Genomic DNA, 24,233 nt, shown 5'->3' with positions numbered 1-24,233 from the left:
CGATCCACAGGGAAATGTGCAGACTTCAGTCTGTGAGATCTGCCACGTTCTCTCTGGAGCTTCGTAGCCAATTTTCTATACTCAAGAAAGCACGTCCAACTTATTTTGCCAACAGCCTGATCAGGCTTTTAAATATAAGTCCATGCACGGTAATATCTCTCATCAGTCTTCAACAGTGTTTCAGATCCTCAAGAGCAAGATAAAAGGCAATGTTCCCATATCTAGACCTACCATGCTGTCTGAGTCACAGTTTCTTTTTTTTAAGAATCAGGGAGGGAAAACTCTGGGAAGAAGAGGGTCGGCTTTGGATGACAGTTTTCTCAGATATTTAAATCATTGCTGTGATGCTTACAGGGTGCGGGCATGTGAAAATGTTGTCACTGATAGATCGATAAGTCCCCTGGCACTTTGGTGACTAGAGTGACCAAGGCACCACGATGTCTGCAGTCCCCTCACTCCCAAGGGCCTTAGTAGCATGTGTGTGTGTGTGTGTGTGTGTGTGTGTGTGTGTGTGTGTCTGTATCTGTCTGTGTGTGTGTATTTAAGAGTGTGTAGATGTCTGCGTGTGCATATGCACATCTCAAATCATAGCTTGTCCACATCTGTAGAACTAGCTCCACCCGACCTGGGGTTATAAAAGCAAATATGACTCAAAAAATGTTCTTCATTTTGTTTTCAAAGCCAAAGAAAATGCAATAAAACACAAGTTAAACATTTTTTACTTGTGTGTGTGTGTGTGTGTTTGTGTGTCAGTGTTACTGTTTGCTAATCATGCCACTACATTTACTCTAAACAGTTGTAAATTGTGTCATTTGTCAGTGTGTCTAACTCATTTTTGTTCCCATCTGCAACCACATGTAAGCTCAAAATATAAGATAACATTTTCTTTTCCAGTTGATTCTTGCGAAGTCTGGATTGTGCAGTGTCCGGTTTAGTCCTTGAGTGCCTCAACAAAATTATGGAGCCTTTGGCAAATAAATTGGCTAAATACTAAGATGTCAATGGGATAGACGTGAGCTTCGTGATTTGAACCCAATATAGGATGTAAGGGTCAAGGGTTAATCATGTAACCAATGATGCCTCTAGAGCTCTCTGGGACACATTAGCAGAAATGTTATGGCACAACAGCCCGCGTCACAACTGCTCTTAAACCTCTCTCTGTTTTTGCTGTACATCATTTGATTTAATTAAGATAATAAGGAGTTAGATAAGATAAGAGAGAAAGAAAGAAAAGCTTTTTGCTCAGTCACTCATTGGACAATAAGTAGTTTTTTAAATAAATAAAAAATACAGTTTAACCATCTTGCCATTGGTCAGTGGCATGTTATCACTGATTCCATTTCAAATGTTGCTGTTTTAAATGCTGGTGTGGAGACTTCTCCTGTTTTGTGATTTTTCTTCTAACTCTCTCATACTTTGTTGTGCCTGCTGCTTTACTCTTTGTAAGTCACTGATTATGTTTACATGCATATAATATTCCGGTTTTTGCCCTAATTCCGAAAAAGAAGATATCTCTCTAAGCTGTTTACATGACTAATGAAAGTAAGTATTCCAGTAATATTCCCGTTTATATGTAGCCGTGCAAAAGAGTATTTTTTCAAAGTTTACCAGCGGTGGACTTGTTGGACTGTGTGAACACAGCGTCCCTGTTTCATTCCTTCAACCAGCTTCTTGAAAAAGTCGGCATAGCGATATGTGCTCATATCCAAAAACCTGTTGATATCCAAGTCTTTGATAATGTTTAAAAGTAGCTGTGTTTGTCCTTCTTATCGGGTCTCGCAAACTGTTGGCTGGTTGGTTTGTTTACAGCAACCATAGCAACGTACAGAGCTGACTGTAAGCCGTAAAAAGGCAAGAGGCTGTAAACTGTCACAAACTGCAGTAAAAACCCTGATTGAGAAGCAGATTCCAAATGCGCTGTATACATGTCTAAAAAATGCTTCTAAACCCAAATAATACCGGCATATCCCATGTCTTAATCGGAAAATGCTATATCCGGAAAAAGGCCTTAGTCGGAATACCCAAAAGGAATATGCTGTTTACATGACATGTATCAAATTCGGAATATTGTCATAGTCAGAATAATAGTGGAATATTGGTGTGCAAGCGTACTGAATTAAGTCAATAAGGTGTTCTCCTGAAATGTGTTTCTCCCAGAGACCAAAGGAAGAGAACACAGATGCTGCCCATTGCACTTGTGGACAGTATGTACAGAGCAGCTCCTCCAAACGCCATCTGTTTGTGGTTTTCTATGATGAAAAATGCATTCTGGCTTTGGTTTATAAAAGGTCAGGAACGTTTTCTAACTGAGTGCAGACACACGCAATAACATAAATGCTTACAGGAAGCAGGGAGTGTTGTACTTAATTTCAAGTGTCAGCCTCATCATACTTATACTCATTAGTTTCATTAATCTTTTTCTTCATCTTGCTGCTGATGGTGGATGACTTTTGTAAATTTGAATATATCGGCTTACTGACACAGGTCAAGGAGGATGCATTGTAATAATACCATTTAAAATGTCTCTTTCTTTCTCTCCTATGGCTCAAATATATGACTGAATAGCAGTCATCATTTGCTTCCAAGTGATCAATTTGACTCTGAGGCAGCTATTTGTAGATGGCTTTGATAAGCATCACTTTTAGCACCTTTCTAATGCCACTGCAGTGCCTTATGTAACGCTGAAGAATAGTTATGTTAGGTTTAAATACAAAGTCCTGGGAGAAGATGAGCAGTGTTGTATGGTATAGTGAGTTCTAAACTTCAGTAATTGACTTTTGAAGAACACATTGATCAACCAGCAATCCTCCCTGTTGTACACTCATAAGCAAGTTGAAATATTGATATATGGCAGCAGTTTTACGAAACACAGGCTGTCACTCACTTGTGGATGTGCGTAAATGGGTGGCTTCCATCAGGAAATGTTCCTCTTTTTAGGTTACTGGAAATCTCACAGGTTCTAACGAGAGTGGGAATTCCCTGTTCGCACCTGTTGCAGCCAGACTCGTCAGGCCTCGTCACGACTAGAGACTTTATCCCTTTGACATGATGAATGATCTCAACATTCCCTGACATACTCACAGTGTTTAATAATGAGAGAGACAAAGACGCTTGTTAGTTGAGTAAACAGAAACCTAATAAGGTGTTACAGATATGGATATACTGTAGTGACATGCCTGAGTGCCAAGGAAACTTAAGTGTGTCTAAGTGTGTAATGTTTGTTTGTGTGGTTTTATGGGCTTATGGTTCATGTCCTGTGGCAGAGAAGTAGACAAGTGTATTCTGTGATTCAACAGAGGATCACGTGAAATGTGAAATGAAAGCTATGAATTGTATTTAAAACACATCTCAGGCCGATAGTAAATACTTGGTGGTGGGGTAGCAGTATTGTGTTTATGCATCTGCTGTATGTCATTTGCTGCTCAACATAGTGGACTCTTTCCTTATGTCCTTATGTATAACATAGTGGACTCTTTCCTTATAGTGGACTCTTTCCTTCCCTATTTATAAGTTCATCAACCTTCATGTTGAACTTGAATTGCAAACTTTGTGCAAACCAGTTCAAGTGCAGGGAATTTGAAAAACCTGTTGTCAGAACAATTTACCTTTCCAGACATTTACAACTTCATGTTTAGGTCATGACCAGTGAGCGGGGACAGACAGTTCCGCCAACATGAACCTCAGCTAATGAAAATCTGTAGACAGAGTGAAACCAGAGTTGATCCTGCTTTCATCATCAGCTGCTATAGTTACTCACCTTGACCTTACTGACGTCTTCAGTCACCCATTATGGAACAAACTGAAAAAGTTTATAGTGTGTGTGCGTGCGCGTCAGAGATGGCTGAGCCTCGGACTAGAGTCACACACACAATTTACACTTGACTTGAGACTCGTCCTCAAAAGACTTCAGACTCTACTCGGACTTGAAATGCAGGACTCGTTAACAATCTTCATTTTTAGGAAATGAGTGTCATGAATGTTATTTCCCTCCATGCGTGACCTATAATCCACATACGTAATATGTAACGTATCTGCTGTGCACAGCCACACCTGAGAGAGGACAACAAACATCTCAACCTCACCATTCATCAGAAGCTTTGGCTATAAAAACTCCATACAACAAGGCCAAGACAAGGCACACAACGGGCTGAACATGTGCGTACGCCACTTCCCACGCAAAGGTTGTGATTTATAAAAACAAACTTGACGCGAGAATGTGCGGTCCTCCAAGCAAACTCTGGGAATTGGCGACACAGATGGTGAGGTGGTGAACTGAAGTCAGACGGCAGAAACTAAATGTGGGAATAACGATGACTTGTAATATTTTCAAGTATTGATGCCTCCCGCACATTCTTTCACTCCATATCATCCACGTTACCATGAAGATGAAATCCAGCAGTGTTATTTACGCTTGTACTGAGTGATACCTTGTAAAATCCAACTCAAATCTTTAATGATCTTTAAACTTTAATATTTAATGGCGCTGTCTCACCGTCACATTGTCCGCTATGGAGCGCAGGAGGAGGAGATGGCCCAACTGTATGGAATACAGGATAGCATCAAATACCCTAAACCTTAGGTCACTAACTGGCGGACCGCGGTCCGGATCTGGACCTAGAAGCCGTCCCATCCGGACCCGGACCAAAACAAAAGATTATGAATTAAAACCTGACGGGCACTTCTATTTTAATATGCGCAGCTTTTGTATTCTTTACGGTAGTGGTTTAGTGGATGAGGAAACGCACAGACCAATTGCATGTGAGTTAAGCCAGCCCACGTGATACCACTCAGCCAATGAAGTCTTCGCATTCCGGGGGGTAAACATTGGGACTCTACAGAGCGCAGACAGATGAGAGAGTTAGAGGCAAGTTACACAGGAAAAGAAAGTTGGATTAAAAAGATAGCGATACATGTAGAAAACAAAGGGAGTGAAAACAGACGAATGAGACGGAGAAAGGGAGAGGTACAGACGAGTGTGCCGGAGAAAGTTGAGGAAAATACGAGTGAGACGGAGAAAGGGAGCAAAACAGACGAGTGAGATGGAGAAAGGGAGAGATAGACGAGTGAGATGGAGAAAGGGGGAGATAGACGAGTCAGCTGTTTATGAAATGTCATAAAGTCGTAATTATACATGAGCCGTCTGCTCTGATCTCAGCCGCTCTCTCTCTCCCCTCTGAGGCTGAATAAGTGGAACATGAAAACCGCGGGTCCCGTGAAATATGACAGCTACAGTTTATCGGAAAATAGCGTCGGGCACCCTGACTTTGATGAATTTGCTGTTTATCAGACCCCAGATGAGACAAGAAGCTAACGTTAGCTAACGCTGCGGTGACTGTCCCTCTGTCTCTGACCTCCGGCTGCTAGAGACGCTGTAGACACGCTGTATTAACGTTACTGTTTAAAACGCTTTCCAGGTTAGTGGGGATGCCTAGTCTACCGCTCCAAACCAACATTAAAACCGTAGTAATCTTCACCCAGCGTTTAGCTTTGTTGCTAAACTGTGTGTAAAATGAGTGGTGACCTTAAATCATCTGTGTGATGTTTATGTTTTCAGGTAACGTTACTGTTGACGTTCAAACAGGCCTGTGTGTGTGTTTTGAGAAATATCTTTATACTGCAAGACTATATTTATTATATTAAGTTGGATATTAGATGTAAAAAGAAGGAAATGGTTCTAACATTGTACTTTAGATGTGTGTGAATTTCCCACACCAGGAGTAATTTAGTTCTATTTTATAGTGATCCATTATCTGTTCAAAAAGTGTTTTATGTTCTGTGCAAAATGTTCTATTAAAAAAAGACAGAAAATAAATATTTGTGTGTGCTGTAAAGTGGATAGAAAAAATGAAATCGGGATCGGCTAAAATCGGTATCAGCTGGCCTAACTCAAAGAGTCAATTGATTTCACCTACCAATATAAGAGGAACGCAGCTCTAACTAACACAGAGTTGAAAGTAATCGGGCCTGGTGCCGGATTTCTGGCATATGAATATTTTAGAAAAATAAATAAATTAAAAAGTCCACATGGGATTTGTTTTGATGCACTGGATTTAATCATCGAACTTCCACCTACCAATGAAACGAGTTCTAGCCAATCAAATGCAAAGTTTTGACCAAAAAGCATGTTGATACAGGCAGCTTTAGTTGAGAAAGGAGTTAAAACAAATAGCGCTGGACATGAATAGAGGACAAGAGGAAAAGGATGGAGACGGGAAGCTGTTATCAGCACTTGGTGCCTCAAACTGAGGGAGCCGGGTGCTTCTGCAGCACATGTTGAAGGATACCGGACGGCAGCAGCGGTAAGACAGGGCTGGTTAGTCATTAGATGCTAGTCATTAGATGCTAGTCATTAGATGCTAGTCACAAAGCTTCGGTCCATGCACTCTGTCATACGAGTACGTTACCGGCAACGGCGGCTACCAATAAGACTGTTCCTTTACTGACCGACCGTGGTACTGTAGCTATCTGAAATCCAAACTGCCTTGACAAAGCTGTCTGTTTGGAGTCAGCATGGCAGGTATTTAAACATCACGGCCTTGTCCCAGAGTTTAGACGTCTAGCTAGCTATATGAAAAGATAAACAATGCCACGTTTTTAATAAATTTAAATAAAGCAGCTAATATCAACATGGACAAAATCATGAATGTACTAATTCACTTTTTTGATGATGACCTGGCCAAAGTAGTAAAGTTTAGTTTTCACAAAGATTCATTGTAGGATTATGATATTTTTGCAATATGTAAATCCACATTGACTCTTAATTTAACATATGGTTGGAAGAAGTAAAAATGTATCCAAAACCTTTTAGTTTTATAAATTATGACTTTTATTATTGTGTAATGTCAGAAGGACTTTAACTGTTTTGCCAGTCAAATTAACTTTAATGAGTGCATATTGAAATATTACACTGTTGGTTGGCAAAAAATGCATCTCAAAATGCATCAGATTGATGTTTTAACATATGTAATATTTAAAATTTTCTTCTGGGGGAGCATGCCCCCGGACCCCCCTAGAGGGTTAACATCCTTCTCACCTTTTTCACCCCTGACCCGTTTTCATGCCTGAGTTATTTAAACATAACGGCTTTGTCCAAGAGTTTACGAAAAGCTAAACAATCTAAAGTTGTGATTGTGATGTGTAATGTAAGGACTTTACCCCTTCAAAAAAGTTTCAGGCTCAGGATTTTTTTTCACTTTAAGCCCTGTATTTTGAAATGTAGCCCTAGTTTTATTTAGTTAATGAGAGAACAATATACATATATACAGTCATACATATATGTTCAGTTCTATGTTAGGTGACAATAAATATTGTCAACAAGTTTTTGGAATTGTACTGAATTAATTTGATGGTCAGTTATTGATTACATTCAGATGTTGATACAACTACTAGGCTACTTAAATATATATAACATTAAATTGTTAGACATTATGATCTTCCGGAGCTTTGCTTCAAAACATTTTAAAATTTAGTTGAATAAACGTGCCCTAAACCTTACTAATACCTTCCTAATGCTAGCTAGCATTAGATAACAGCAAAACACAGTGTAAATAACTAAATATCTGCCTTTAATGCTGTGCATATATCATCAAATGTCAAAGTCTGGAAATACAGCCGTTAAGATCTCGCGCAATCGTTACCCTTAATGTCCTTGTTATCGGTCCAAACTTTAATACCATTTGTGACAAAACCTGCATGAAGAAAAGTGTGTTTGCCTATTAGACTTTCTTTCATCTTCAAATTGTATCATCACAGTTGATGCTGTGAAGGCTTGTTTGGATATAATATATAGTTCTGTTAAATCTTATCATATAAGTCTGGTATATCGGAGCTGTACCCGAGTGCCGTAATGCCTGCCGCTTTGGAAGGTATTATTAATAAAGGTAGTCTATAGATCAGGTTTCCATACACTGTGCGAGAACAGGCCGAAATTATAATTCAATTTGTAGCAATTCCTGAATGAGACGTTTTTTGCTTTTTCCCTGCCAGTAGTCATGATTTGGTGTAACAACTGCCAGTGTCATTCATATCCTGATCAGCATTCACGAGGTGCTTTGCATTGACTATTTATGGTTAAAAATGGGTGTGTACAGGGCGGGATAAGAGGCTGATCCATGTACGCATGCATGTAGGTAATCTGTGATTTTTAAAGGGAACATTGCTTACAGGTGCGCGTATGCACAGCTTTATAAATCTGACCTTTTTTTGGCGTACGCCATTTTTGGCTTTTGGGCGTACGTACACTTTTAGTAAGGATCCTACGCACAGTTTTATAAATAAGACCCCAGGGGTCAAAAATGGCTGTACGCCCAAAAACCGTATATACGCACACCTGTAATGAAATGCGCATGAAACAATTGTACAATGTGCCATTTGAACAGAACAGCAACAGAGTGAAGGAGATCCGTCACCAGTATGTACAGGTAAAACATGTATGTGTTCTATGCATATTCTAATGTTCAGTGCTGTAAACTGTTTACTTTGTGTAGTGTCATGCACTACACTTACATGACAGTTCTCTGTATGTGTATTCACAGTGCATACTGTACAATATGTTGTCCAAAATGCATTATGTTACACAGGAAAAGTTGTTATAGTTTTTCTCACTCCCTCTTCTGTAATAAAGCATGTACTGGAGCTGGAGGCTAGGGAACCGCTGCACACATTCATATACCTTGATGAGGTTTCAATCTGGCAAAAGGTAGAAGACGTGGAAGGAATCACATTGGACAGAGAGCAACCATTGATGTCCCAGGCCAACGAGGAGGGAATATTACTATGTGTGCCGCCATCTCAGAAAACGGCATCCTCACCCATATCCCCTGTCTTGGTCCATACAACACACAACATCTGTTGACTTTTTTAGACACTCTTTACAGGGACATAATCCCTGAGAATGAGAGGGGTCTAACTGGAGACCATCTGAACAAGCATGTTTGTTTTGGATAATGTATATTTTCACCATTCAGATGTCATTAGACAATGGTTTGCAGCACATAATACGATGCTGGTGGAATATCTCCCTCCTACTCACCATTCCTAAATCCAATAGAGGAGTTTTTCTCTTCCTGGAGGTGGAATGTGGACCGGCATCCACATACCCAAATGGCCCTGCTACTGGCGATGGATGCAGCATGTGATGACATCACAGCAGAGTCCTGCTCGTGGATTCGCCACTCGAGGAGATACTTTCCTCGCTGCATTGCAAGACATGATATTCGCTGTGATGTAGATGAAAATATGTGGCCAGACAGAGAGGAACGTCTGGATGTTCATGAATGATTACAGTACTATGTATGTTGTATGTTCATTTCAAATATGTACTGCAATATTGTTTACCGTTGTGCACAGCTGTACCCAAAGGGAGTTTTTTGTTATAAATAAGGGTGTATTTTTTCTTTTGCACAATGCTGTGAAGAGCATATGCAGTAAAAATGTGAAACATACATATTCAGTGTCTTGTACTCATTTACCTCACTAAATACAGTAATGTGTAAACTTGTAGACTCCGTGTTGAAGATCTCTGATCTAGGACAAAAGAACAATGGGCCTCATTCACCAAATGTTCTTAAGAACAAATTTATTTGTAAACCCCAGGTATGCAGTTTTCACAAAGATTCTGGCATTCACCAATGTTTTCTTATTTGAGATTTGGTCTTAGGTAAGAACAGAATCTACGGACACGCAAGAGCACTCTTAGGGCCTGTCCCAATACCTCCCCTTCCCCTAGATTTTTGCCCTCGTTTTTGCGCGTTCTCATTTAGGGGTAGTGTGTCCCAATACTTTACGGAGCAAGGGGGAGTGCTATTTTCCCTCAACACATAGTGAGGTCCAATGCAGGCTTAAAATTAAGTGGGAGATGAAATTACCCAGGATACCTTTCGAACTCAGCGAGCTGGCCAAAATATTTCAACAAAGATGGCGGACACCGCTGGCAAGGAACAATTTAATTGTAAGTATATATTCGCAAATAAGTATGTTAAAATATGTTGGAATGTGTTAGTTTGATGCACATCCAAAGGACTGTTGAGTTTTGAACACTAATGTTAAAAAATATCTCACGAAGCTAGCTAAAGGGGAAGCTAATGGGGAAGCTAACAGGAAAGCTAATGGGAAAGTTTACGGTAAAGTTTACGGGAAAGTTAACGTCTATTCTAATGACCGCTGCTCTGTTACAAACCGGATCATGGATGCAACAGTAGGCGATCCCGGTTGCATTCAGAGTAACTGGGATAGTTATGTACATGTAAACGCACTAATCAGATCGTATTGACCATTCAAAACCATCCGTCTTGTTCTCTCTTGTTAATTTGCAATTCACCTAAAGCTGCAACTGGTGTCCTATGTTTAAGGGACTGTAGAGCAGACCTTTGGCTTCATCAGATTCAGGGCAGAAAATGAGGAGAGGTTTACAAAAAGAAATTACCTCCAAACTGCTATGGGAGTGAGTGACCAGATTGTACTATTCAGTAACTGATAACAATATCAATGTCTGCTAATGCCAAGGTCCGTGACATCCAGCACAAACTTCCCGGAATCCTCGCCCGCCACGCCAAGGTCTACAACATCATCGTGCATGTGGGCACAAACGACATCAGAGAGAGACGGTCGATAGCACTCCAGGAAGACTTCACCACTCTCCTCTCCACCCTGATGGGCACAGGTAAACGGATTGTCATCTCTGGGCCTCTACCTACCTACAGGAAGGGTGCGGAGAGATGGTCCAGACTGTTCTGGCTCCACACCTGGCTGGAACCACTCTGCACTTCCCTGAGCATTCCATATGTCGCCAACTTCAACTTGTTCTGGGAGATGCCCAACCTGCTGAAGCGTGATGGTCTCCACCCAAACCGACACGGAGCCAGGATGCTATCTGACAACATAACGACCACACTGAAAGGCAAGTATTGACATTATGTTGAAAATATCACAGATTCATGTCCCCGAGGTATTGATCCTGATAGCACTATACAAGTGGATGAAAAAAAATGTTTTCTGCAGGATAACATGTAGTACTAGTATTATTCCAGTAACATGTAGTACTAGTAGTATTCCAGTAACATGTAGTACTAGTACTATTCCAATTATAATCAACAACAGACCATACAAAGTGGTGAAGCCCCTAAGTAATAATAAGTTGACTGCAAACATAGTCAATTTAGCATCCAGTTCACGTCAGCCACAGCCTGTCCCAAAAAAAAAATGAGACGGTGTCTGTTCCTCGACTCAGATCAGTTAAATCAAAGGTAACCAAGAGAGGGGCAATACTTAACAACCTAATTGGAATTAAAACTACCACTGCAATGATAGAAAAGGATAGGAAAATTAGATGTGGATTACTAAATATCAGATCTCTGTCTTCTAAAACAGTACTAATAAATGAATTGATATCTGATAATCAAATTGATCTATTCTGTCTCACTAAAACCTGGCTGGGCCATGAAAAATATATTAGTCTAAATGAAGCGACTCCTCCCAGTCATATTAATACTCAAATTCCTAGAGGCTCAGGCCGAGGAGGGGGACTTGCAGCCATATTTGATTCAAGCCTGTTAATTAACCCTAAACCCAAACTAAATTATAACTCTTTTGAAAGACTTGTTCTTAATCTTCAACATCAAACACGGAAATCAGTACAGCCAATTATATTTGTTGTTGTCTACCGAGCTCCAGGTACGTATTCTGAATTTTTATCTGAATTCTCAGAGTTTTTATCATGTGTAGTACTTAAATCAGACAAAGTACTTATTGTAGGTGATTTTAATATCCATGTGGACGTTGACAGCAATAGCCTTACTACTGCTTTCAACTCACTACTAGATTCTATTGGCTTCAGTCAGAGTGTGCATGAGGCCACGTACTGTTTTAACCACACCCTCGACCTCGTGCTAGCATATGGTATCAAAATTGAAGATGTATTAGTATTCCCGCAAAATCCTTTATTATCAGACCACTTCCTAATTACTTTCGAATTCTTAATACCCAATTATACGAAATTAGATAAAAGCTTCTATACTAGATGCCTATCTGACAGTGCTATAGCTAAATATAAGGAAGACATTCCAACAGCACTAAACTCATTACCTTACAGAGGACCTTTATGTAAACTTTAGTCCCTCTCAAATCGACAATTGTGTAGATGGTGTTACGGCCTGCCTACGGACTACTTTAGACTCTGTTGCTCTTCTAACTTCTAATGGTTCACCTTTCAACGCAGGACTGCTAGAAAGAACGACTAGTCTGGACATATACTTAGACTGTTTTTATCCTATAGACCTTCAACAACTAATGGTAAAGGTATCTTCAGCAAAGCCATCTACCTGTCTCTTAGACCCCATCCCAACGAGATTACTCAAAGAAGCATTACCCATGGTTAACACCTCTCTACTAGATATGATCAATATGTCTCTATTAACAGGTCATGTACCGCAGTCATTTAAAGTAGCTGTGATAAAACCTCTTCTGAAAAACCCCACCCTCGATCCTGAGGTCTTAGCAAACTATAGACCTATATCTAACCTTCCCTTTCTCTCCAAGATCCTCTCTCTCTCATGTGTGTGTGTGGTTGCTATTGTAGAACCTGAAACAACCGAAGACGGGCTCAGGTACAGACAGCGGCAAACAAACTGTATCCAACTGGCGATACTATGAGGCGATGCATGCCGTTTTGGGGGGGGAAGGCCAGCGATAGATCCTCCGGTGATTGTGGCCTCTTCCAAGCCATCAGAGGACCCCACAACATTGTTGATGGTAAGTTGATAGAAGTAGGAACTATCAAATTTTCAAAAATATCCTATAACATGTGCAATACTGATGCACATAACCCCCCATGAATAGGTCCTGAGCATGCCTGTGTGTATTTCAGGCCTGTGTGTAGTGATTTCTAACAAACAGAGTGTAAATTGTAATTTCCCCACTGGGGATCAATAAACACTAAATTATTAAAAATAAATTATTATTAGCGGAATCAGTTAAGGAGCAGAAAAGGCACGAGGTATAAAAATACAAAATAATAAGTTTAATAGAAATTTAAAAAATGAACCATATCTCCAGGGGCAGCAAGCATGTCCCTTGTGGCATTCCCTAGTGTTTTGTGTGCCTCAGGAGCTTCTTGTAGGGGGTTCAGGGTCCAGGATGTCCAGTGCCACATCATTGTCTGGTTCCAGGACATCTCCATTGTCAATGCAAACATTGTGCAGGAAGGCACAGGATGCTATGACCTGGGGTGCAAATGTAGGACTGACCTCCAGTGCCCTGTAAAGTGTGGACCTCCAACGAGTCTTGATAATGCCAAAGGCTCTCTCCACAATGGAATGTGCCCTTGATTGATGGTAGTTACAATTTCTTTGCTCCCGACCATTCACAGGTTCCCTATATGAAGTGATGAGGCACATTGGTGTCTCCAAACAAGGATATCCACCATCTCCCAGGATGAAGTAGAGGTCGACCGATATGGGTTTTCTCTGGCCGATGCCGATATTTAGAAATCAAGGTCAGCCGATGGCCGATAAATGCTGCCGATTTTTTTTGCCCGATATTTGGCCAATATGTGCTTGTTTTTAAACCTCTATTTGAAAGATAAAATGTAACACTAATATACACAGAATTTCTCAACAAAAACATTTATTGAACACTTCACCAATCTACACTTGTATACTTCAATTAAAAATGTATAATTTAAAAACATACTGTATATTGTATAAATAATATATGAAAAATATATTAAATAAACAAAACAGGTAAGAAGAAAATAAACTTTGTCAAATAAACCTGTAAATGAAAAAATAAAGTTTAGTGCACTTAGCAGCATTTATTAAATTCTGAGAATACAAATCTGCACATCTTCACAGAAAGTGACATGTTATTATTAATCTCAACACTATTTCCTCCTAACTCCTGTTGAATCAAATCAGACTAGGGTTATCTAAAGTCAATTCTTGTTCACCTTGTTTGTTAGATCATTGTTCATTTGTTGAAGTGTTGTATCTGTGTTTTGGGGATCCTACTGTTACATGTCCTGTTGCACTCATTAGGATCAAAACTCTGAGTTGTAATTTAAAACTCGTCCAGCCAATTTAATAAAATTAAGGGTTTTCTCATGCTCGAGTCCATAAATGCAGTTAATGGATACAGGCACGGAGAAAAGAAGGCTCTGTTAGCAACGATTAGCTCCGTTAGCGGTTAGCTCTGTTAGCGGTTAGCTCCGTTAGCGGTTAGCTCCAGTTAGCTCTGTTATAGGAGTGGATGAGACTGCCACGCACAGGGGTAACAACCAGGCTTTGATAAATGACATTCGGGGAGCTTCCACAGCGGTGTGGCCGCGGTGTTTTGTACGGTTTTATTAGTACAGTTAATCCCAAGGCAAGAACACCAGCAATATGCTAGCTACTACTAACGGTAGCGTCGGAGCCTGAAGCGACTGTGAGAGACACACAGCGCAAGAATTCACGAGGGGAGGGGCTGGAGGCAGGTGGTCTGAGTGCGCTGTAAAATATGTCGCCTATTCATGTTTTTAACACTAGGCTGCCCGCAGATGCGCCTGCCTATTAATCGGCTTGATATACTGGGATATTGGCCAATGCTGATTATGTAAAAAAATGCCAAAAATCGGCCTCTAGGATGAAGTATCCATTGGGTGGATACTTTCTGGCCAGATAAAAGGAGTTTTTTTAAGGTGTGTGTGTCATGTACGGAACCTGGATAGCCTACGAAAACATCCAGGAACTTTCCAGTAGAGTCACAGATGGCTTGCATATTTATTGAGTAAAAACCCTTTGTAGTTTAGATAGTCCAGGCGATGATGTGATGGGGGCTTGATTCTTATGTGACAACCATCAATAGCACCAACAGCGTTGTTGAGGAAGGGTGTCCCAGAAAGCTGGGCAAATCCGTCAGCCACAGTGTCCAGGTCTGCAGGCTTCGGAAAGGCGATGCCTCTATGGAGATTGTCCCAAATGAACCTGTGCCACCTTGTGTATAATCCTGTGAACAGTGGATTTGGGCACACTGAAAACTCGAGACACCACACGATAGGAAAGTCCATGGGCAAGTCAATAGACGTAGATCAGGACTTCAAAATCATTCCCCCAGCTGTGGTCCTGCTCTCTCCGCATCAGGTGCTGCAGAGCATGCATGGCCCGCCTACTTAACCTGAAGTCCTGTTTGGTCTCTAACTCAACATCAAACCACAGGCGTAGGAGGGGCACGTCCATATTCAACCTGCAGTGCTGGACGGTCACTCTGGAAAACAATGAACAACAATCAACATTATTGCATAGGTCATGGCCCAACAACACCAGTTTGATCTAGTAGCCTAATAAAAACACATTCCACAGTCAGTGTAGATTGGTGATATTTACAATAACAATCTTGCTTTCAGTAAACAGCAGTTTTGAAATATGTAACCTCAACCTAGAGGTCTCCAATAGCTACACGCCTCCCCCCAGAGGACTGCAGAAAGTTTTGTACACTGGTCTAGCAGGACTATTGTGACTACCTATCAAAAACAGTTAAATGCTACATTACGTTAAATAATGTACGTTAAATTTAACCATAGACTGGATTTAACTATACGATCTGAATGTGCAGGTTGTCTTTGATTTTATTGACACAAACAACAGGTAGTTGTAGTTGGGCTAGCTGCTAGCTTTAAATCATCAACAGCTGAGTTGAACATAGCGTCAAAATATTTAAACAAATCAACATACCTGAAACAAGTCCACAAGGGAAAGAAGACGGCGAATGCATCTTCTGTTTTGCACATGACTTCTCCGTTGACTAATCAGACGTAAATAAAGCAACACAGCCCACACAAGAGCCAACACAACCGCTGGAACCGGCATTTTCTTGAACGAAAATAGTACAGCTTTGGTACAGGCTACTAGCGGCAGAGCACGTTGAAGCTGCGCATGACGTAGCTGAGCACGTTTGCTACGCTAATTTGTATATAGTAGTGTCCCATTTCATAGGGAAAGATCTTCACCCCCACTTCCCTCGTCGAGGGGACTTTGCTGTCGAGGGCACTCAAAACCAAGTGGAAGTTTTAAGGGGGGAGAAACGGGACAGGCCCTTACGCACTATTGAGGGCCGACATGTTTACGCAAAACAAGTAGTTATACCAATTTCTGTCCGTTCCAATTTAACATTTCTCTCCATCCATCCATCCATCCATCTTCGTCCGCTTATCCGGTATCGGGTCGCGGGGGGAGCAGCTCCAGCAGGGGACCCCAAACTTCCCTTTCCCGAGCAACATTAACCAGCTCCGACTGGGGGTCCCCGAGGCGTTCCCAGGCCAGGTTGGAGATATAATCCCTCCACCTAGTCCTGGGTCTTCCCCGAGGCCTCCTCCCAGCTGGACATGCCTGGAACACCTCCCTAGGGAGGCACCCAGGGGGCATCCTTACCAGATGCCCGAACCACCTCAACTGGCTCCTTTCGACGCAAAGGAGCAGCGGCTCTACTCCGAGCTCCTCACGGATGACTGAGCTTCTCACCCTATCTCTAAGGGAGACACCAGCCACCCTCCAGAGGAAACCCATTTCGGCCGCTTGTACCCTGGATCTCGTTCTTTCGGTCATGACCCAGCATTTATGACCATAGGTCTCTACTTTATAAATTTTGTACCTAATTATTTTGTCTTTTTTTTAGATATAATTGTTTGTTTTAATAAATACACACTACACTTACACTTCTGCTCATTTGTAAAGCATTTTAATCTCGATTGTGTATGACTTGTGTCAGGCCTATATAAATAAACATCATCACATCAATTATGTAAACGGGGAACCTTGCCATCCAATAAGTGATTGCTCGCATATTTATACGCAGACTAGGACTACACCACACAATGGCGTATTTATTTATTTTTGCCTCAGATTTCAGATCAAACCATTTCTTTTCTACATCAGTTCTGTGCCTTGCTCCAGATACAGCGTTCACTGCATGAGTAACCGCATTCCACACATCTGTTTGATTTGCTGCTTTGTATCCACTGCTGATGCTACTAAATATGATGTCTCATTTCTCGCTTACTCTTTGCAGCAGTACCTCCACTTCAGAATGACTAAAGTTTCTCTCTTTGTTTTGGAGTCAAGGCCTCCACCATCGTTACGTCTTTGACATGTCTCTAAGTGTGCACACGGCCCTGCCATCTCATGCCCTTTTATAGGAACTAACGGGCCGTTTACCTATGCTAAATAGGAGCCACAGGCACAAGCTTTCAATTCATGAAAACATTGGGATTCATCATTCTAAGAACACACCTGCAACCAATTCTGCTGTTTAAGAGCATGAATCAGAAGTAGACTTTTCTTGGGAACATTAAGAACAAATTTAAGAAAAAAAATTTAAGCTATTGGTGAATGAGGCCTATTGACGGTCCTCCTGTTTCAGGAGGAAATCAAAGAAACTATTCATAAAGTCGCTTGCCATATGAGCTGTAACATTCTATTGTTACCTTGTTTCAGGCTTGGAAGACCAGTTAATTCACCAGACCAGTCAATTACTTATTTAGTTTTTTTTTAACCTTTACTCTCTCCTGTGCCAAATTAATCTCCATGCATTCAGGGTTTCAGATTGTTTTGTTTTTTGGGTCACATGAGATTATTTAACCTTGTGTTTTTCTTCTGTAGATATTTATCAGCTTCTGTTGTTCCACATGTTCAACAAAGTGAAGAGCGGAAAAACTTGTTAAGCAAAAGTCCCTAAAGGTTATTTGAAAGTAACCTTGGGAATACTTAAAAGGAAGAAAAATGCAGTGCTTGTTTTGGTACTGAGCGGACGTGTATTGAACTTGTGCTTATGGTTGTGGGGGAAGAAAGATTATTCAGCATGCAGGCCATGTATGCAAAACATTCCTTCCTTAGCCTCATTGCTTTACAACAAGCCAATCCTGAGCAGTTTCTCTTTGTTTGGCCTTGCCTGAACTTTTACCCTTACTAGCTAGCTTTTTCTCTGCCATTTTCCATTGTGAAAGTTCCTTAAAATGTAGGCTAGTTACTGTAATACCTCCTACTGTAATTCAAGACATTTTCTCAAGTGTGAAATTCAAGCTGCACCATACTGACCAAATCACTATTGTCATTGTCTGTTTTTTAAAAATGTATCCTGTTAGGAAATGTATTTTAATATGAAATCCACACTGGTTTCGTCCTCACAGTTACATACAAGGACCTTCACGCACAAATGGATGTCATGATTGGACTTTAGGTGAACCCAAGCCAAAAAAAATGTGACAGAGGAAACTTTCCATTGTGCTCAGCTTGGATTGCTGCCATTGTCAGGCAGATAACAGAAATCTTCTCTCCCCCATTACAGTTTTTTCCAACTGTTATTTGCAGCACGGAATGGTGGACCCAAAATGCAGAGAGCGGCAGGCAGGATTTAGTTGCTTGTAGATTTGTTTGCGAGAAAAAACTAATTTCATACAAAAAGAGTCCAGAACAAAAACTGGCAAAAACTTAGTCCAAAAGTAGAGAGACCAAAGAACAGGAAGTCCAAAACCCAAACACAGAAACCACAGGGAATACTAATACTAAACTGACAGGAACGAACAAACTGACAGGAACAAACAAAAACACAAAATGATCTGACACCGGATCAGGGGGAAGACAAAGACTAAATACACAGGGTAACGAGGCAACACAAGACAGGTGACAGAAGGCTGGGAAACAGGTGAAACACGTTAGGGCCAAGGGGGTAAGCTTCGCTTCAGAACGCGAACCTACGATGGCGCCATTTTGTTGCTACACAGCGATCACCTCTTGATAGCATTCCACTGACCGCCATTTTTTTTTTACGTCACTTGACAGTGAATAACTTTACATCTGAAGCGTTTAAAGACTCTATTTGTCCGTTGTTTATTTATAAAGAAACACGACAATGTATAAAAGGCTCCATTACCTTGTACCTCACGTTATGGCTCCGTAGCAGATGTTTTTGTAAAAATAGGCTAACGATTGTGTCATAACCAAGTGACTTACAGTCACACAGTAGAGGAATTACCGTATAGTACAGGAGAAGCTCGCAGGCAGTTTAGACTTACATTAGCTGTTTAGGTTTAATTACTAATGTTAACTAGCATGTTAGTTAGCAATAATTTGCCTGTGCTTATGTTATCTCCTTACATATACCTACACTCTCCGTCTCTATAAGATTGGGAATGATTGAGATTTCTCTTGGCACAGCTACCAGAAGACTTACAACTTTCAGACACGTTGCTCACGTCACATTTACATTGTCTCTGTCTGTTGGAGGCTGCGCAGTAAAGGAAGAGATCACCGGAAAAATGCTTCTAATAGCCTCACTGGTCTTCCTCCAGAGCAACGGGGTCTGTTGGTCCATTATATATATGTCAATGGTTAGGGCAATCACAAGGGCGGGAAAACACAGGAAGTAAAACAAGACAAGACAAGACAGAAAACAAGACTGTCAAAATAAAACAGGAAACAGAGCAGAAATACAAAACAGAAAAAACAGATTACCAAAATAAGACAAAACACCCCAAACCCATAACACCAACTGCTTACACACAAAATATTTTTATGTCACACGATTTTTGAAACCTCTCACTCAAAGTGCAGTCCGGTGTCGGGTCGCGGGGGGAGCAGCTCCAGCAGGGAACCCCAAACTTCCCTTTCCCGAGCAACATTAACCAGCTCCGACTGGGGGATCCCGAGGCGTTCCCAGGCCAGGTTCGAGATATAATCCCTCCACCTAGTCCTGGGTCTTCCCCGAGGCCTCCTCCCAGCTGGACGTGCCTGGAACACCTCCCTAGGGAGGCGCCCAGGGGGCATCCTTACCAGATGCCCGAACCACCTCAACTGGCTCCTTTCGACGCGAAGGAGCAGCGGCTCTACTCCGAGCTCCTCACGGATGACTGAGCTTCTCACCCTATCTCTAAGGGAGACGCCAGCCACCCTCCTGAGGAAACCCATTTCGGCCGCTTGTACCCTGGATCTCGTTCTTTCGGACATGACCCAGCCTTCATGACCATAGGTGAGGGTAGGAACGAAAACTGACCGGTAGATCGAGAGCTTTGCCTTCTGGCTCAGCTCTCTTTTAAATCACAACTGTGCGATAGATTGAATGTAATACCGCACCCGCTGCGCCCGATTCTCCGACCAATCTCCCGCTCCATTGTCCCCTCACTCATGAACAAAACCCCAAGGTACTTGAACTCCTTCACTTGGGGTAAGGACTCATTCCCTACCTGGAGAAGGCATTCCATCGGTTTCCTGCTGAGAACCATGGCCTCCGATTTAGAGGTGCTGATCCTCATCCCAACCGCTTCACATTCGGGCTGCGAACCGACCCAGTGAGTGCTGAAGGTCACAGGCCGATGATGCCATCAGGACCACATCATCTGCAAAGAGCAGCGATGAGATCCCCAGCCCACCGAACTGCAACCCCTCCCCACCCCGACTACGCCTCGATATCCTGTCCATAAATATTACAAACAGGATTGGTGACAAAGCGCAGCCCTGGCGGAGGCCAACCCTCACCTGAAACGAGTCCGACTTACTGCCGAGAACCCGGACACAGCTCTCGCTTTGGTCGTACAGAGATTGGATGGCCCTGAGTAGAGACCCCCTCACCCCATACTCCCGCAGCACCTCCCACAGTATCTCCCGGGGGACCCGGTCATACGCCTTCTCCAAATCCACAAAACACATGTAGACCGGTTGGGCATACACCCAGGCTCCCTCCAGGATCCTTGCGAGAGTGAAGAGCTGGTCCGTTGTTCCACGACCAGGACGGAATCCGCATTGCTCCTCCTCAACCAGAGGTTCGACTATCGGCCAAACCCTCCTTTCCAGCACCTTGGAGTAGACTTTACCAGGGAGGCTGAGAAGTGTGATACCCCTGTAATTGGCACACACCCTCTGGTCCCCCTTTTTAAAAAGGGGAACCACCACCCCAGTCTGCCACTCCTTTAGCACTGTTCCAGACTTCCACGCAATGTTGAAGAGTCGTGTCAACCAGGACAGCCCCTCCACACCCAGAGCCTTGAGCATTTCTGGACGGATCTCATCAATCCCCGGGGCTTTGCCACTGTGGAGTTGTTTGACTACATCCGTGACTTCCGCCTGGGAAATCGACGACAATCCCCCGTCATCCTCCAGCTCTGCCTCTAACATAGAAGGCGTATTAGTCGGATTCAGGAGTTCCTCAAAGTGCTCCTTCCACCGCCCTATTACCTCTTCAGTTGAGGTCAACAGTGTCCCATCCTTACTGTACACAGCTTGGATGGTTCCCCGCTTCCCCCTCCTGAGGTGGCGAACAGTTTTCCAGAAGCACTTTGGTGCCGACCGAAAGTCCTTCTCCATGTCTTCTCCAAACTTCTCCCACACCCGCTGCTTTGCCTCTTTCACGGCAGAGGCTGCAGCCTTTCAGGCCCTTTGGTAACCTGCAACTGCCTCCGGAGTCCTCCGAGATAACATATCCCGGAAGGACTCCTTCTTCAGTCGGACGGCTTCCCTGACCACCGGTGTCCACCACGGTGTTCGTGGGTTACCGCCCCTTGAGGCACCTAAGACCCTAAGACCACAGCTCCTCGCCGCAGCTTCAGCAATGGAAACTTTGAACATTGTCCACTCGGGTTCAATGCCCCCAGCCTCCACAGGGATGCACGAAAAGCTCCGCCGGAGGTGTGAGTTGAAAGTCTGTCGGACAGGGGCCTCCTCCAGACGTTCCCAATTTACCCGCACTACACGTTTGGGCTTACCAGGTCTGTCCAGAGTCTTCCCCCACCCCCTGACCCAACTCACCACCAGATGGTGATCGGTTGACAGCTCTGCCCCTCTCTTCACCCAAGTGTCCAAAACATACGGCCTCAGATCAGATGAAATGATTACAAAAACGATCATTGACCTTCGGCCTAGGGTGCTCTGGTACCAGGTACACTTATGAGCATCCCTATGTTCGAACATGGTGTTCGTTATAGACAATCCATGACTAGCACAGGAGTCCAACAACAAACAACCACTCTGGTTTAGATCAGGGAGGCCGTTACTCCCAATCACGCCTCTCCAGGTGTCTCCATCATCGCCCACGTGTGCGTTGAAGTCCCCCAGCAGAACAATGGAGTCCCCCACTGGCGCCCCATGCAGGACTCCACTCAAGATCTCCAAGAAGGCCGAATACTCCGAACTCCTGTTTGGTGCATATGCACAAACAACAGTCAGAGTTTTCCCCCCTCAACCCGCAGGCGTGGGAGGCGACCCTCTCGTCCACCGGGTAAACTCCAACGTGGCGGCGCCAGCCGGGGCTTGTTAGTATCCCCACACCGGCCCGGCGCCTCACACCCTGGGCAACTCCGGAGAAGAAAATAGTCCAACCCCTATCCAGGAGTACGGTTCCACAACCGAGACTGTGCGTAGAGGTAAGGCCCACCAGATCTAACCGGTAGCGCTCCACCTCCCGCACTAGTTCCGGCTCCTTCCCCCACAGAGAGGAGACGTTCCACGTCCCCAGAGCCAGCGTCTGCCGCCCGGGTCTGGTCCGTCGAGGCCCCTGACCTTCACTGCCACCCATGCGGCAGCACACCCGACCCCAGCGGTTCCTCCCACAGGTGGTGGGCCCAACAATTCTCTACCTAAGACACAAAAATGGAAGTGACTTGCTTTCCTTTTCTAAACACAACCAATGAAAATGCTACACTTATTTACCAGGGCACACACACACACACACATACACACACACACACTCCTCACATGTGCAAACACATTATGTCATAACTGAACACTAACCAATCACTGCTTTAGTATAGGCCTATACAGAGGTCAAAGGTCAGATTACCTGTTTTGAACAATGGATGCCAACAATAGACAGAGAGCAAGAGGAGGAGGAGGGAGATACAGGGGACGACAACGAGGAGGAGGGAAGAAGAGGAAGAAGGAGAGCCATCTCTGATGAGATCAGGTCCACACTTATTCATTATGTGATCAACCATGGATTGACCAATGAGAGAAGCCCATCTTGAGTAGCTTTACAGTGGCATTCATACTGCATGCAACTATCTAATGACTATTTCAGCATTACAAATCAATCAGACTTTGTTTTGCACAAAGTGCATACAATTCCCCCCCTGACACACAAGCACGCACAAACACACACAACACACACACACACACACACACACACACACACACACACGCACACACACACACGTACACAAACATGTACAAACACATACATCACACAATTAACAATACAACATTACATTGTTTTTTACAGTGCACTTTTCAACCACTTTCAGCAGATGACTTTCTCTCTAGAACATTGTAAATGTAGATATAAGTCTATGAGAAAGTCAAAAGAGCTTTAGATTTAGAACAACAGTGTGTACATGGTACATCCAAAAATGTACTATTATGAAAAAGGTGTTCTTCATTTTGAGATGTGTTTATGGTATTTTGAATGCAGTGTTTCATTTTGAAGTAGATGTGAGGCATTTTGCATTTTGTGTGTGCAGTTTTGGGAATTGTGTGTAGAGTTTTGAAAAAAGGAGACATGGTTTTGCAAACGTGTGTAAGCAGTTGGAAAAAACTATAAAAGTTGCTGCAGCAGCTAATGCAACACAGGCTGCAGCTCAGGATTGTCTTTCACTGCCCACCTCTGGCTAAACTGAAAAACAACACCATCATGGCTTTTTACAGCAAAACCCAAATTCAACCTGTTAGCTCTCTCTTGTGGTACTTTCAAGACATGGCATTATTGTCCAAACAAATGTACTGCTTCTGTTTCTGGCTCTTAGATGCCAAGCACAACAACACTGGACAAAACATTGGAAATAAAAATCACCTTCTCCCCACTGTTGTGGCTCCAGTGGCAGAGGACTGGAGAAATGATGTTTAGTTTGTACTGTGGGAAGAAATTGTCCTTTCCTTCAAAAGCCATTTATTGAAAAAAATAAAAGTGACATCAGTGAGCCCCCTTGTCATCCTTGCCATGATGCTCTCCGTGCCGCGATATTATGAATCCCACTATACACCCTTCAATAACATTTATTGGCCAGGCATCCATGCTTACGCAAGGTAACGTAACCCCATTTGTTCAGGTCCTATCCTGGCCAATCGGCTCTCCTAACCTTAACCACTCAAGGTGAAATGCCTAACCCCAACCAGTCAAGCTGCTTCGTAGGGCGGGTCTTGGCGTGGCCATAGTGGGATTCGTAATTTCAACTCCGGGCCTGCGGTCGAATAGTCAAACGGAGTGAAATGACCCAGAAGTAGTTA

This window comes from Perca flavescens, chromosome 10 (assembly GCF_004354835.1).
Source record: "Perca flavescens isolate YP-PL-M2 chromosome 10, PFLA_1.0, whole genome shotgun sequence".
NCBI classification, from domain to species: domain Eukaryota; kingdom Metazoa; phylum Chordata; class Actinopteri; order Perciformes; family Percidae; genus Perca; species Perca flavescens.
This window is presented reverse-complemented; position numbering follows the sequence as displayed.